The 14,747-nt window shown below is 48.4% G+C and overlaps 1 non-coding gene and 3 pseudogenes across 1 annotated transcript; all 4 read left to right on the top strand.

Moving 5' to 3' along the window:
- Positions 1–2,818: 2,818 nt before the first annotated feature.
- LOC141150999 (U2 spliceosomal RNA) lies at positions 2,819–3,005 on the top strand. Its single transcript, XR_012246967.1, has one exon. It is a non-coding gene; the product is annotated as a U2 spliceosomal RNA (small nuclear RNA).
- A 4,427-nt stretch (positions 3,006–7,432) lies between these two features.
- Positions 7,433–7,539, top strand: LOC141151129 (U2 spliceosomal RNA; annotated as a pseudogene).
- Positions 7,540–8,395: 856 nt separating this feature from the next.
- Positions 8,396–8,497, top strand: LOC141151089 (U2 spliceosomal RNA; annotated as a pseudogene).
- An 884-nt stretch (positions 8,498–9,381) lies between these two features.
- Positions 9,382–9,487, top strand: LOC141150992 (U2 spliceosomal RNA; annotated as a pseudogene).
- The last annotated feature ends 5,260 nt before the right edge of the window (positions 9,488–14,747 follow it).

Below are 14,747 nucleotides of genomic sequence, written 5' to 3'. Positions count from 1 at the left end.
GAAGTCTCCAGTGCTTTCTCTCAAACCATTTTATAGTGCTTTTGGAAGTGTGTTTTGGGTCATTGTCCTGCTGGAAGACCCATGACCTCTGAGTGAGACCCAGCTTTCTCACACTGGGCCCTACATTATGCTGCAAAATTTGTTGGTAGTCTTCAGACTTCATAATGCCATGCACACGGTCAAGCAGTCCAGTGCCAGAGGCTGCAAAGCAACCCCAAAACATCAGGGAACCTCCGCCATGCTTGACTGTAGGGACCGTGTTCTTTTCTTTGAATGCCTCTTTTTTTTCCTGTACACTCTATGTTGATGCTTTTTCCCAAAAAGCTTTACTTTTGTCTCATCTGACCAGAGAACATTCTTCCAAAACGTTTTAGGCTTTCTCAGGTAAGTTTTGGCAAACTCCAGCCTGGCTTTTTTATGTCTCGGGGTAAGAAGTGGGGTCTTCCTGGGTATCCTACCATACAGTCCCTTTTCATTCAGACACCGACGGATAGTACGGGTTGACACTGTTGTACCCTCGGACTGCAGGGCAGCTTGAACTTGTTTGGATGTTAGTCGAGGTTCTTTATCCAAAATCCGCACAATCTTGCGTTGAAATCTCTCGTCAATTTTTCTTTTCCGTCCACATCTAGGGAGGTTAGCCACAGTGCCATGGGCTTTAAACTTCTTGATGACACTGCGCACGGAAGACACAGGAACATTCAGGTCTTTGGAGATGGACTTGTAGCCTTGAGATTGCTCATGCTTCCTCACAATTTGGTTTCTCAAGTCCTCAGACAGTTCTTTGGTCTTCTTTCTTTTCTCCATGCTCAATGTGGTACACAGAAGGACACAGGGCAGAGGTTGAGTCAACTTTAATCCATGTTAACTGGCTGCAAGTGTGATTTAGTTATTGCCAACACCTGTTAGGTGCCACAGTTAAGTTACAGGTGCTGTTAATTACACGAATTACAGAAGCATCACATGATTTTTCAAAGGGTGCCAATACTTTTGTCCAGCCCCTTTTTTAGGTTTGGTGTGGAATTATATCCAATTTGGCTTTAGGATAATTCTTTTTGTGTTTTTTTCATTGAAGACAAATTAAATGAAGAGAATAATAGCAAAGAGTTTGTGATTGCAATCATTTTCAGGAAGAAACTGAGTATTATCTGACAGAATTGCAGGGGTGCCAATACTTTTGGCCAGCACTGTATGTCTGTCAATCAGAGCATCCTATTGGTTTTCACCCAGGCAGATAGATTGCTTGCAATAGATGTAATGAGTGAATGTAACTGTCGCGCCCATGGGATGGGGAGGACTCGGCGCCCGGGCCTTGTTGTTTGGTTTTTGGGGATGTCGCGGTAGTCGGCTCCCGGGCCCGCACCCTGGGCCTCTCTTTAAAAAGGGGTGGATAATTATGTGAAAGTTCGTGACGCACCTGTGGTGTCTGGTGAGAATCACCAGCGCTGCGGCAGCCCACTGAGGCCTTTGTTAAGGCAGCTTGCGTGGTATAGCTCCCCACAGGTGGAGCTAGGCCTCAGGGCAGCGGGGATGTAAGGATGCAGGACAGATGGGACCCAGCCGGGTCGGAGCAAGAACAGGGACAGACACAATAGTCACTTCAGTACCTTTTACTGATGGTATTCAAGGCACAATCCGGAGCACTGTAGGGTGAAGGGTGCATATCGGGATCCTCCCCAGTGAGCGGGTGTAGGGCCTCCTGTTTCTTGCCTTTGTGCAGTAAGTTTCTGACCTGCCTGGAGCTGGGCCTAACTGTGTCTCTTGTCCTGCACTGGCTGACTTTGTGGTAGGGCCTTCTCTTGGAGTACACGCTCTCAGCTTGCGGGGCCTCCGTGACTCCTGGCTCTGGTACGTATCAGCTCTTAGGTGATCCTGGGACCTGAAGTCTTCCAGGGGTCTCCGGTTGTCTCTACAGTGGGGTATACGGCCCTGTAGACGCGGACCCGGTGTCCGGTATATGTTTTCTTGGGTGAGCTTGTACAGCTCCTCTGCACCCAATGCTACTCACTCCTCTCGCCTTCGGCCTCGCTTGGGGCCCTCACTAGGCTATACACACTACTAACGGCAGCTTGCCGCGCTTCACCGCTCTTATGGCGCCGGCACGCCTTAAGCTCACTATCCTGAGCTACACCTGAGTCTGGACTGTGCTTCACTGCAGGCTGACCTCCCTCAGGCACATTTACTGCAGGACTCTCTCAACAGACTGAGCAGCCTAGCTCCAACTTCCCTATTAATATCCCTAACAGGCTCCCTCTGGTGGTCTGAGGTGGAAGGTGGAGGTGTGTGTGTGTGTGCTATGAGGGATCCGTTCATGCACCCCTCTAGTATATGAGGCACTCATGCGCAGCAGGGGCGCAACAGAACAATGGAATAATGCAAGAGAATGGGACAATGGGACAATGGAACAATGGAATAATGCAGGAATGGAAGAATGGAACATATTGCACGTGTCATAATGGGCTCCTGGCCTTTATCTGGCTGTGCTGCTGCAGTCAGCTACAGTCTGCAGGGAGCCTGCAGACTAGGAAAAAGGTGGACTGCTGCTTGTTTTTTCACTAATTAGTTATCCTCTCCCCATCCCCTTGTCTGCAGGTGCATGGGACATTGGGGGGGAGGGGAGAATGTTTGAAAATAGGCAGACTCATGCAGATTAAAAATGCATGCGTGGGCTGCAGCTGCAACAAGCAGTAAAGTTGTGGGTTTTAAGGTGTCTATTGATGAACAACATGTCCTCCTAAGGGCAGTCTTTGTCCCTATCCCTACAATGGCTGCCTTCTTGAAGCCAGGGTGCAGTCATAGGCCAAAACCAATTCAGGTTATCGCTTCTCGGCCTTTTGGCTAACATCAAGTGTAGTATCTGTTTTCATTTAGTATATGTGCTTTCTTTTACCAATATATTGTATTGTAATGTTATCTATCTATCTATCTATCTATCTCTCTGTAGCGCCCTGAGGGTTCGGTCACTACAGGGGTATTGCACCTCAACCAGAGGTGTGATATTCCACTCCCGGGTAAAGATGGAGTGTGGATCAGGGCTCAGGTAGCTGCATACAGCACACACAACCCATTTACGGGGGACAGCTCAACGGTGCTCCCATTAGACAGTAATGCAGGCACGACAGAACCTTTCCCTGGCTGAAGTGGGGAGGGGGGGAGGAAAACCCAGTGATGTAGGAGCAGGAGGGGACGGTTCCTGAGCGTAGGTAGGAGCCCATTGGTTGCTGGTCACCTGGGCTCAAGTTCTAGAAGGAGGTATATAAGGTGGGCACCATCTTAGTTCTGGGGAGTTCAGTCAGCGAAGGACAGAGAGAAGAGAAGACAGGGAGCAGAGGCTCTGTAGGAGCTCTGCTCAGAGGCAGGCCTAGAGAAAAGGCCGGGGCCTGAGAGGAGAAGGAACGGAGGAGAAGAGAAGGAACAGGAAAGGGAAAGAAGTGGCCAAGAAACAGAAGGGCTCAGGAACAAGAAGGTGGAAGGGACCCTAAGGACCAACGTGAATCGGGTGACGGGTCAGGCAAGAAGAGGGTACCGGATCCCAATTTGGTGGAAGCTAATAATCTTCAGCCAAGAACCGGAGGTCGTGACCATCACTTGGTGCGACCCCTTGCTATACCTTGCTAGGAAGGCATACCATATAGGGTAGTGGGAAACGGGGCCCACGTTTGCCCGCATAGACCCGCGGGAGCTGGACAAAAGCTTGGTCACTGGCGGGGCATGAGCCGAAGGAAGGATAGGAAGGAGCTCTGAACCATACTCCTGAAGTGCCTGGGGTTGACCGAGTCCCTCACCTGGTGGACATTGCACGGCTTGGGTGGTCACTGCTGGCGCTGAAGTGACCCGGAGCATATGAACTGTGAGTAAAAGACATTGGACTGCAGTACGTTGTCTGTGTACTCCTTGCTCCTCCAGCACTAACAGCACTGGGACTCTCTACACCATCACCCCCACTATCTTTTACACTGCCCTGGGGCTGCACTCTTCCCGTGGGGAGTAACACTATCCCTGCTGCATCCCCAACACCAGCCTCAGCGGTCTGCCTTGCAGCGGCGGTCCTCCCTGACCGCAATCCACGGGTGGCGTAGTCGGACATTCCCTAAAACACATCATAGACTACCACTGGTCTGACCACCCTGAGCTACTGGACCGGGTCGCCACTACTACTCCCAGCATTGCCCTGAAGTCCGGTCTCGAGTGCCCCACGGCCCAGGGGGCGAGTCAGCTTTGGCGTAGTCGGCAGGATTGAGACCAACCCGCCACAAACGGGTATTGCGCGCCTGAAAAGAGACTGTTTCACTGTACTAAAGATGGCGCCCGCCCCAGAAGAGCGAGCGCCATAATGTGCGCGCCAAAAGACCACAGGAAGCCACCTCCCATCGTGGGCCAGATCCCAGAATGGCGCCAAAGAAGGAGCCCACCCCCAACAGCCATGAGCGCGGCTGTGGAGATGTCCATCAAGGTGGGGGGGCTGCCCCTGAAAGTGATTGTCACCAAGTTGCCCCGGGACCACCCCCAATGGGGGTGGGAAGAGAAGAAAACTGTGGGGCAGGGCGCGGTCTGGATCAGTCTAGACAGACCGCACCCGGGAATGGAGGAAGCATTCAGCAGCACCCATACCTTGGCCCGGAGCCTGCTGCAGGCTGAACCACCATGCAGCCTGGCGGAGATCCTGGCGCAGCTCCCTAGATATCCGAAGCGTGCGCAAGCTGCGCTGGAGGACCTGGATCGGAGGATAGTCCGGTCGCAGCGGGATGCGCTTACCGAGTGGAGAGAAGGACTGGCCCGGCAGGCTGGAACACGCCAGCGGCAGGCATCACCCGCACCTCGGAGTACGCCTGCCTCTGAGGACGGTGAAGGAGGAGTGAAGGCCGGAGGCGACGCCGCGGAGGGAGCCACGATGACCGAGGCAAGTAAAGGGGACGTTACCACCCCAGGCCCAGCAGCTGCAAGCCTGCCCCAGCCTCCCGTCGCAGAGCCCGGAGCCCCACTCACCGCACCTGTTGCCGCGCCGTCACTACTCCCGGCTAGGCCTCAAGCGGCGGAAGCCGCGGCCACGCCCCGCCCTGTGCCACGCCCCCCGACCCCAGGCGCGGTAATAAGGGAGGTGTCACCGGCCCAGTCGCAAGGCCTGGTAAACCCGGGCGCTGTCACCCCACCAGCGCCCCCCTCCTGGACTGGGCCGCCATCGGGCACAACCAGAAGACCCCCGGCCTGGTCGCAAGGCCGAGTGCCCCCGGGCGCTGCTCCCAAACCGGGGCCCCCCGCTATACCACCGCAGCGCGCGGACCTGTTTGCCCAGCACACCGGTCCGGATGGACTGCCGTTAGTGTGGCCGGCCGAGCTGGTCAGCGGTCAACCATGGAAGACCGAGCCCCTGATACCTGCTCCGGAGCCCGTAGATGTCACCCTGCCCCCAGTGGAGGACACCCAATTTGAGTGGGACCCCACTGGTGAAAACTTAATGGGGTTCACTCAGGAGACCCGGGCGGACGCAGCCCGTCGTCTGGAGGCCTGCCAACAGCAGCTTGTGACCTTTGAGCGGGAACGGCGAGAGAGGCGCATTAGGGAGGAGCGGCTTCAGGCCCCCAGTGCCGAGCAGAAATGCAGGGCCTGTCAGGATCCCCGAGCTGCCCGCGGTCCCCGAGCCACCGGGACCGTGATAAAGTTCCAGATGGAAAATGGCTGGGGCTTTTATAAGGGACCCGGAAACTGTCGGCGACGTCTTTGTGACCCGCAGGGAAGTCGAAAGGCATCTACCCGAGGGACACCGTGGACGTGACCTATACCCTGGTGATGTGGTCACTTATACCCGGCACAAGGGCACCAAAGGACCGTACGCCCTCCATGTCCACCGGCTTACCGAGGAGGAACTGCGGCACTACGGCTACGAGGAAAGCCAAGAGGACCCGGACGGGTCTGAAGACTATCCTGAGGAAGGTGCGCAACGAGGACACCGCTACTGAAAAGTGGCAGCGCACAACTGTATATAGTTACCCGTCAGGGTATCAGAACTGTTTTTGGGACTGTTCCCGTTTTGAAAATGTGGTCCCCATTGGGACAAATATTGAACTGTTACCTGTGTGAAAGTTGCCCTATCCCCTAAGTTACCTGGCTGAGGACTGAGAGCAGCCATTTCCCCTTTCCAACTGGCCGAGGACTGGGAACGGCCAATCTCTTGTAAATTGTTGCGGTTCCTAAAGCGCCCCCTACTGGTTTTATAACAAGACTGTAACGTCTACCTCGGGACAGAGAGTCCCTCACGTTTAAAAGTTTACTGAAGTTTTGCACTTAAAAGAAGATTGAACACCTGGTCACAAGTTGCACAGCGGCAAGAGTTCAAGAATGTGTTTTGAAAATGTTTTTCTTGCAAATGTTTTATGTAGAAAAAGTTTTATATGCTGCTAAAGTAATAATGCAAATGTTTGGTAAGGTGTTTTATATGACAAAAGAGTTCCAGTAGTAATGACCATATCTAGTGAAGGAAAAAATGTTGAAAAAGAAGAAAGTGTTTCCCATGGAGGGAATTGAACTGTCATCTGTTTTCTAATGTGAAAAGTTTTGAAAAAGTTTTGCATGTCTTGTAAATTAATTGTCTTTGCTCTCTTCCAGCTCGAGAACGTGCTGTGGTTTACCAGGGGGGAATGTAGCGCCCCGAGGGTTCGGTCGCTACAGGGGTATTGCACCTCAACCAGAGGTGTGATATTCCACTCCCGGGTAAGGATGGAGTGTGGACCAGGGCTCAGGTAGCTGCATACAGCACACACACCCCATTTCCGGGGGACAGCTCAACGGTACTCCCATTAGACAGTAATGCAGGCACGACAGAACCTGTCCCTGGCTGGAATGGGGATAGGGGAGGAAAACCCGGTGATGTAGGAGCAGGAGGGGACGGTTCCTGAACGTAGGTAGGAGCCCATTGGTTGCTGGTCACCTGGGCTCAAGTTCTAGAGGGAGGTATATAAGGTGGGCACCATCTTAGTTCTGGGGAGTTCAGTCAGCGAAGGACAGAGAGGAGAAGACAGGAAGCAGAGGCTCTGTAGGAGCTCTGCTCAGAGGCAGGCCTAGAGAAAAGGCCGGGGCTTCTGGCCTTTATCTGACTGTGCTGCTGCAGTCAGCTGCAGTCCGCAGGGAGCCTGCAGACTAGGAAGAAGGTGGACTGCTGCTTGTTTTTTTCACTAATTAGATATCCTCTCCCCATCCCCTTGTCTGCAGGTGCATGGGACATTGGGGGGGAGGGGAGAATGTTTGAAAATAGGCAGACTCATGCAGATTAAAAACGCATGCGTGGGCTGCAGCTGCAACAAGCAGTAAAGTTGTGGGTTTTAAGGTGTCTATTGATGAACAACATGTCCTCCTAAGGGGAGTCTTTGTCCCTATCCCTACAATGGGTGCCTTCTTGAAGCCAGGGTGCAGTCATAGGCCAAAACCAATTCAGGTTATCGCTTCTCGGCCTTTTGGCTAACATCAAGTGTGGTATCTGTTCTCATTTAGTATATGTGCTTTGCTTTTACCAATATATTGTATTGTATTGTAATGTTATCTATCTATCTATCTATCTATCTATCTATCTATCTATCCCTTCCTTCCAGAGATCAGCTGCAATAATGCATTTGTCCTTTGCTACACCATTGCACATACACCATATATCTAGACAGTGGCCTTGTTATCAGCTGCTACTCTTTTAATTCAACTGTCCCATCAGTTGGGTGTTGCTGAGTACCACGCATTTAAAAAAAAAGTGGGGGCCGTTACGATTTTGTTTAGTGAAATGCTGGTTCTCTCTGGTGGAGCACTGAATTCTTTAATTTTCTATCTGTGGATGAAAAAAAGATAAACAAAAATTTGGTCTGAGATGTTGTTTTAAATTGCTACCTATGTCTGTCAATCAGAGCATCCTATTGGTTTTCACCCAGGCAAATAGTTTGCTTGCAATAGATGTAATGAGTGAATGGAACAATGGAATAATGCAAGAGAATGGGACAATGGAACAATGGAATAATGCAAGAATGGAAGAATGGAACACATTGCACGTGTCATAATGGGCTCCTGGCCTTTATCTGGCTGTGCTGCTGCAGTCAGCTACAGTCTGCAGGGAGCCTGCAGACTAGGAAGAAGGTGGACTGCTGCTTGTTTTTTCACTAATTAGTTATCCTCTCCCCATCCCCTTGTCTGCAGGTGCATGAGACATTGGGGGGGAGGGGAGAATGTTTGAAAATAGGCAGATTCATGCAGATTAAAAATGCATGTGTGGGCTGCAGCTGCAACAAGCAGTAAAGTTGTGGCTTTTAAGGTATCTATTGATGAACAACATGTCCTCCTAAGGGGAGTCTTTGTCCCTATCCCTACAATGGGTCCCTTCTTGAAGTCAGGGTGCAGTCATAGGCAAAAACCAATTCAGGTTATCGCTTCTCGGCCTTTTGGCTAACATCAAGTGTAGTATTTGTTCTCATTTAGTATATGTGCTTTGCCTTTACCAATATATTGTATTGTAATGTTATCTATCTATCTATCTATCTATCTATCTATCTATCTATCTATCTATCTATCTATCTATCTATCTCTCCCTTCCTTCCTGAGATCAGCTGCAATAATGCATTTGTCCTTTGCTACACCGTTGCACATACACCATATGCCTAGTCAGTGGCCTTGTTATCAGCTGCTACTCTTTTAATTCAACTGTCCCATCAGTTGGGTGTTGCTGAGGACCACACATTTAAAAAAAATGTGGGGGCCGTTACGATTTCTTTAGTGAAATGCTGGCTCCCTCTGGTGGAGCAGTGACTTCTTTAATTTTCTATCTGTGGATGAAAAAAAGATAAACAAAAGTTTGGTCTGAGATGTTGTTTTAAATTGCTACCTATGTCTGTCAATCAGAGCATCCTATTGGTTTACACCCAGGCAAATAGATTGCTTGCAATAGATGTAATGAGTGAATGGAACAATGGAATAATGCAAGAGAATGGGACAATGGAACAATGGAATAATGCAAGAATGGAAGAATGGAACATCATTGCACGTATCATAATGGGCTCCTGCCCTTTATCTGGCTGTGCTGCTGCAGTCAGCTACAGTCTGCAGGGAGCCTGCAGACTAGGAAGAAGTTGGACCGCTGCTTGTTTGTTCACTAATTAGTTATCCTCTCCCCATCCCCTTGTGTGCAGGTGCATAGGACATTGCGGGGCAGGGGAGAATGTTTGAAAATAGGCAGACTCATGCAGATTAAAAATGCATGCGTGGGCTGCAGCTGCAACAAGCAGTAAAGTTGTGGGTTTTAAGGTGTCTATTGATGAACAACATATCCTCCTAAGGGGAGTCTTTGTCCCTATCCCTACAATGGGTGCCTTCTTGAAGCCAGGGTGCAGTCATAGGCCAAAACCAATTCAGGTTATCGCTTCTCGGCCTTTTGGCTAACATCAAGTGTAGTATCTGTTCTCATTTAGTATATGTGCTTTGCTTTTAGCAATATATTGTATTGTAATGTTATCTATCTATCTATCTATCTATCTATCTATCTATCTATCTATCTATCTATCTATCTATCTATCTATCCCTTCCTTCCAGAGATCAGCTGCAATAATGCATTAGTCCTTTGCTACACCGCTGCACATACACCATATACCTAGTCAGTGGCCTTGTTATCAGCTGCTACTCTTTTAATTCAACTGTCCCATCAGTTGGGTGTTACTGAGTACCACGCATTTAAAAAAAATGTGGGGGCCGTTACGATTTCTTTAATGAAATGCTGGCTCCCTCTGGTGGAGCACTGACTTCTTTAATTTTCTATCTGTGGATGAAAAAAAGATAAAAAAAAGTTTGGTCTGAGATGTTGTTTTAAAGTGCTACCTATGTCTGTCAGTCAGAGCATCCTATTGGTTTTCACCCAGGCAGATAGATTGCTTGCAATAGATGTAATGAGTGAATGGAACAATGGAATAATGCAAGAGAATGTGACAATGGAACAATGGAATAATGCAAGAATGGAAGAATGGAACATCATTGCACGTGTCATAATGGGCTCCTGGCCTTTATCTGGCTGTGCTGCTGCAGTCAGCTACAGTCTGCAGGGAGCCTGCAGACTAGGAAGAAGGTGGACCGCTGCTTGTTTGTTCACTAATTAGTTATCCTCTCCCCATCCCCTTGTCTGCAGGTGCATGGGACACTGGGGGAGAGGGGAGAATGTTTGAAAATAGCCAGACTCATGCAGATTAAAAATGCATGCGTGGGCTGCAGCTGCAACAAGCAGTAAAGTTGTGGCTTTTAAGGTGTGTATTGTTGAACAACATGCCCTCCTAAGGGTATTCTTTGTCCCTATCCCTACAATGGGTGTGTCATCACTGCATCCTGGGTCTTCTATCCTTGGATTACGATATCGGAGAGAATGAGGCACAGGACAGGATGTATGTGTCAACAAGCTCTAAACTTTATTACAAACACAGGGTTAATATACACCCTGAAGGCAGGAAATGGATTTACCATATATGGTTCGATTATACAATTTAGCTGCGCAAGCAAAAAACTAGTTTCTGTATGCTTTGAAACATTTAATTAGACGTATCTGGCTAGCAAGGCCACTTTATCTTCTAGCAAGGACACATTATTGATACAAGGAAGGAACATTCAGCTGCTGTTATTTTGACCTAAAGTAACTGTCAGGCTTATATAGCATAGATGGGGTCTTTGAACTTGAGGGGCCTCATCTTCTGCTATAACATTCCATCCTTTTGTTCCTTCATTTATCAATATGATTCTCTTTATTTTCTTTTAGTACAACACTGAATACACATTAGAAAAAGCTTAAAAACCAAATAAACCGCAAGACACATTAGCAAAACCTGAAAAATAGCTTGCATTATGCCAGCCAACTACCCACCGATACCTTTAAACCAATTTGCGGGATTTAGAAAGGAAAAGGTGTTTGCCCACCAGGAATCCTGATTCTTGATGTGGGCCTCATCATAAAGTCTCCTTAATTTTTGTTTTGTTACGAGGTACCCACTCCCCTCCTTTAAATGCTAAATACAACCTGGGAATTATTTGACTTGTCAGGTTCCCTTGCCACCACGGAAATTTTGTCCATCCTACTACGGGAATCCCAACAGTGGTATTCCACAGTCTCTGTGTGGCATTATTGGCCCAAGTATCTGAACAGTTCACCCAAAAGTTTATCTCTTCCCATGAGACTGGGATAGCGAGAAAGGGTATACTAGTGGACGTCACAGGGGCATGTGTACATATCCAACAATTAGCTATGGTCTGGTTTTGCTCCTTTAGTCCATCGATTAGAGCAAGATGGTGTTTAATGAATCTATTGTCGTCTCCATCTGTGGTGCTCAACCTAGTCCATGCACCTGTGGTTGTAAGTATGCAGGTAAGTATAAACAATGTCATCATTCTTTGTCCGCTGGTTCTCCTAGTATCTTTTTGCAATGGGACGCGTGGATCCAGGTCTCTTTTCCCTCTAGCTTAACGGCTGTACTTGTGGTCTGCAGAACTTGAAAGGGTCCGTCAAACTGTGGATCTAGGCTTTTCCTCACGTGTCTTTTTATAACCACCCAGTCTCCAGGTTGCAGCGTATGGCTGCTAAGAGTCTTGATCTGCATCTGGAAGAGAACTGAAGACATTATCATGTACTTGCTTAATCTTTTTGTGTAAAGCCCTCACGTAGGAACTTAGCACATGGTTGTTCATTTCTAATGCTTGCGGATAGAAACACCCTAGGCTGGGTACGTTGCCAAACAATATCTCATATGGAGAGAGTCCAGTCTTTTTATTAGGCGTGTATCTTACTGAAAACAGAGCAAGCTTTAAACAGTCCGGCCATAGTTTTCCTGTCTCAGCCATGGCTTTCTGAATTTTCAATTTCAATGTCCCATTCAGTCTTTCCAATTTACCACTACTTTGCGGGTGATATGGGGTGTGGAATGCTTGTTGAATTCCTAGAGCTGACATGACTTCATTCATTATTTCACCTGTGAAGTGTGTACCTCTGTCACTCTCAATTACCTCTGGTACCCCATACCTGCAGACCACCTCCGCAAGCAGTTTCTTTGCGGTTGCCGCAGCCGTGGCTTTGGCAATCGGGAAAGCCTCTGGCCATCCTGAGAACAAATCAATACAGACCAACACATATTCCCATGATCCTGACTTTGGCAGCTGAATATAATCAATTTGCAGTCTCTGCAATGGATAGAGGGGCCGGGGGGGGTGTTTGGGTGGTGTTTTAACTACTCTACCCTGATTATGTGTAGCACATATCATGCACCCTTGTATCAGGCTTTCTATACAGGTGGAGAATCCTGGTGCCACCCAATGTTTCTGCATCACACTCATCACAGCCGTTTTAGATTGGTGTGTCGGCCCATGTAGTATCTGGGCGGCTGCTGGGTACAGTGCCCTTGGAAGGCATCGTCGTGTCCCTTTCCCCCATACCCCATTTGCTTCATTCAGGCATGCACCTTCCTTTAACCACTTATCAACCTCCTCCTTTTGAGCCTGAGCCTGCATTTTGGATAAGATGTCCTCCGACACAAAGGGGTTTTTAGGGGCACTTAACTGACGTACTGTTGGCCCTTGTTGCGGCTTACAGGCTGCTGTTTTTGCCGCTGCATCTGCCATCGCATTTCCTCTACTCACCTGGTCGGTGCGTCTGGTATGTGCTCTTACCTTTATGACGGCTACTTTTTGGGTAGTTGTAGTGCATCAATTAACTGCTGGACCGCATCAGCATTCTTAATGGGGTGTCCTGCTTCCGTCAGGAAACCTCTTGACTTCCATATGGGGCCAAAATCATGCGATATACCGAATGCGTACCTAGAATCCGTGTAAATGTTAACAATCCTACCTTCTGCTAGTTTACAGGCCTCTGTTAGGGCCCTAAGTTCAGCCTCTTGAGCCGATTGGTGTGGGAGCATTGGTTCTGCTTTGATTACTGCATTGAGGTAGACAACTGCATATCCAGTATGGAAAGTACATGAATCGTCCTGATGACGGGATCCATCTACAAAAAATTCAAAATCTGCATTTTCTAATTCATGCTCAAATTCAGTAGGTAAACCTGCCGTTTCTTGTGCCATCATTTGTACACAGTCATGAGGAACTTCCTCTCTTGGATCTTCCTTAAAAAGCACAGTACCTGACCCCTCCTTTAGATCCGAGAAAGGTAACAAAGTTGCTGGATTCAGGGTAGTACACCTCTGTATAGAAACATTGGGAGGCATTAACAGTGCACATTGTTACCTAAGATGACGTGCTGCTGAGAGGTGAGCGGGTTGCACTTGATTCAGTATAGTGTAAACATCATGAGGTGTTAGCACGGTGAGCGGGTGGTCAAGAACAATGTCTGCGGATTTATGGAGTAATAGTCCAACAGCATGCAGAGCACGTACACAGGATGGTGCACCTCTGGCTACCGCATCTAATCTGCTACTAAAGTAGGCAACAGGTCTCTGATTATCACCGTGTGTTTGAGTTAAAACTCCTGCTGCATGTCCAGCTTGTTCATGAAGGTACAGAGTAAATGGGAGCTCATAGTTAGGGGTACCCAAAGCTGGAGCGGCCAAAATACGTTTTTTGAGAGAATAAAAACAGTCTATTGCCTCTGGTCTAAGTACAAAAGGTGTTGGGGTAAGACAGTCATAGAGGGGCTGCATCAAAATAGAGACGGCATGAATCCACTGTCTGCAATAGGAGACCAGTCCAAGAAAAGTTCTGAGGGCTGCAACATTGTTAGGGACGGTGAATGCCTGTACTGCTTGTTTGCGTGCATTTGTTAAATGACGAGCTCCTGGTGTAATGCAATGTCCCAAAAAGGTGACTGAAGATTTACAAAACTGAAGCTTATCTTTCGATGCCTTGCAGCCAGCGTGATAGAGAAACAACATAAGCGATATAGTTGCACTATGACATTGTTTCCTGGAGGGGGCAAAAATGAGCAGGTCATCGACATATTGCAGAACAACGATATGTGGTTCAGACCATCCCTCCAGTATTTCCTGCAGACTTGCAGTGTACATTGTGGGTGAATTCTGGGCACCCTGTGGCAACACTGTCCATGTATATTGACTACCCTGGAATGTGAAAGCAAACAAGTACTGGCAGTCAGGATGTAATGGTACACTGAAAAATGCATTTGCCAAATCGACCACTGAAAAACAAAGAGAGTTAGATGGTATCTGTGACAGAAGAGTATGCGGGTTGGGCACAACTGGTATTAGAAGTTCTGTGGCTTTGTTAACCAACCGGAGGTCATGGACCATTCTATATGCAGCTGGTTGTCCTGGCACGCTCTTTTTCTTTACTGGGAACAGGGGAGTGTTGCAAGGGGACTGGGTTTTGACTAGGACTCCCCTGTGTAGTAATTTTTGGACTTGCTGGGCTATGGCATTCTCCTGAGCCGAGCTAAGGGGATACTGCCTCTGTTGGGGTAAGATTGCTCCTGGTTTTAATTTTACCATTACTGGTTGAACTCTTAACCTACCAACATCTGTTTTGTCTGAGGCCCAAAAATCATGTGGCACAGCATGCTCCAATATCAGGGGAAAATCATTTTCCTCTTCTATGCTGGCAATATCTAGTGACATAATTTTGCAAAGGGTACTTGGTTTTAAACCTGGGGTCATGGTGACAGTGCCATCGGGATGATATTCAATATGTGCTTGTAATTGGGACAACACATCATTTCCCAAAAGATTACATTGGCCTCGGGGCGATACCATGAGCTGGCTATGTACAGTAGCTCCTTAAATTTGCAGGGG

Source organism: Phyllobates terribilis, unplaced genomic scaffold (genome assembly GCF_046119375.1).
Source record: "Phyllobates terribilis strain yellow unplaced genomic scaffold, ASM4611937v1 Scaffold_5__5_contigs__length_657084704, whole genome shotgun sequence".
Lineage (NCBI taxonomy): Eukaryota > Metazoa > Chordata > Amphibia > Anura > Dendrobatidae > Phyllobates > Phyllobates terribilis.
The sequence above is the reverse complement of the archived record's forward strand: the minus strand, read 5'-3'. Positions and strand labels throughout refer to the sequence as shown.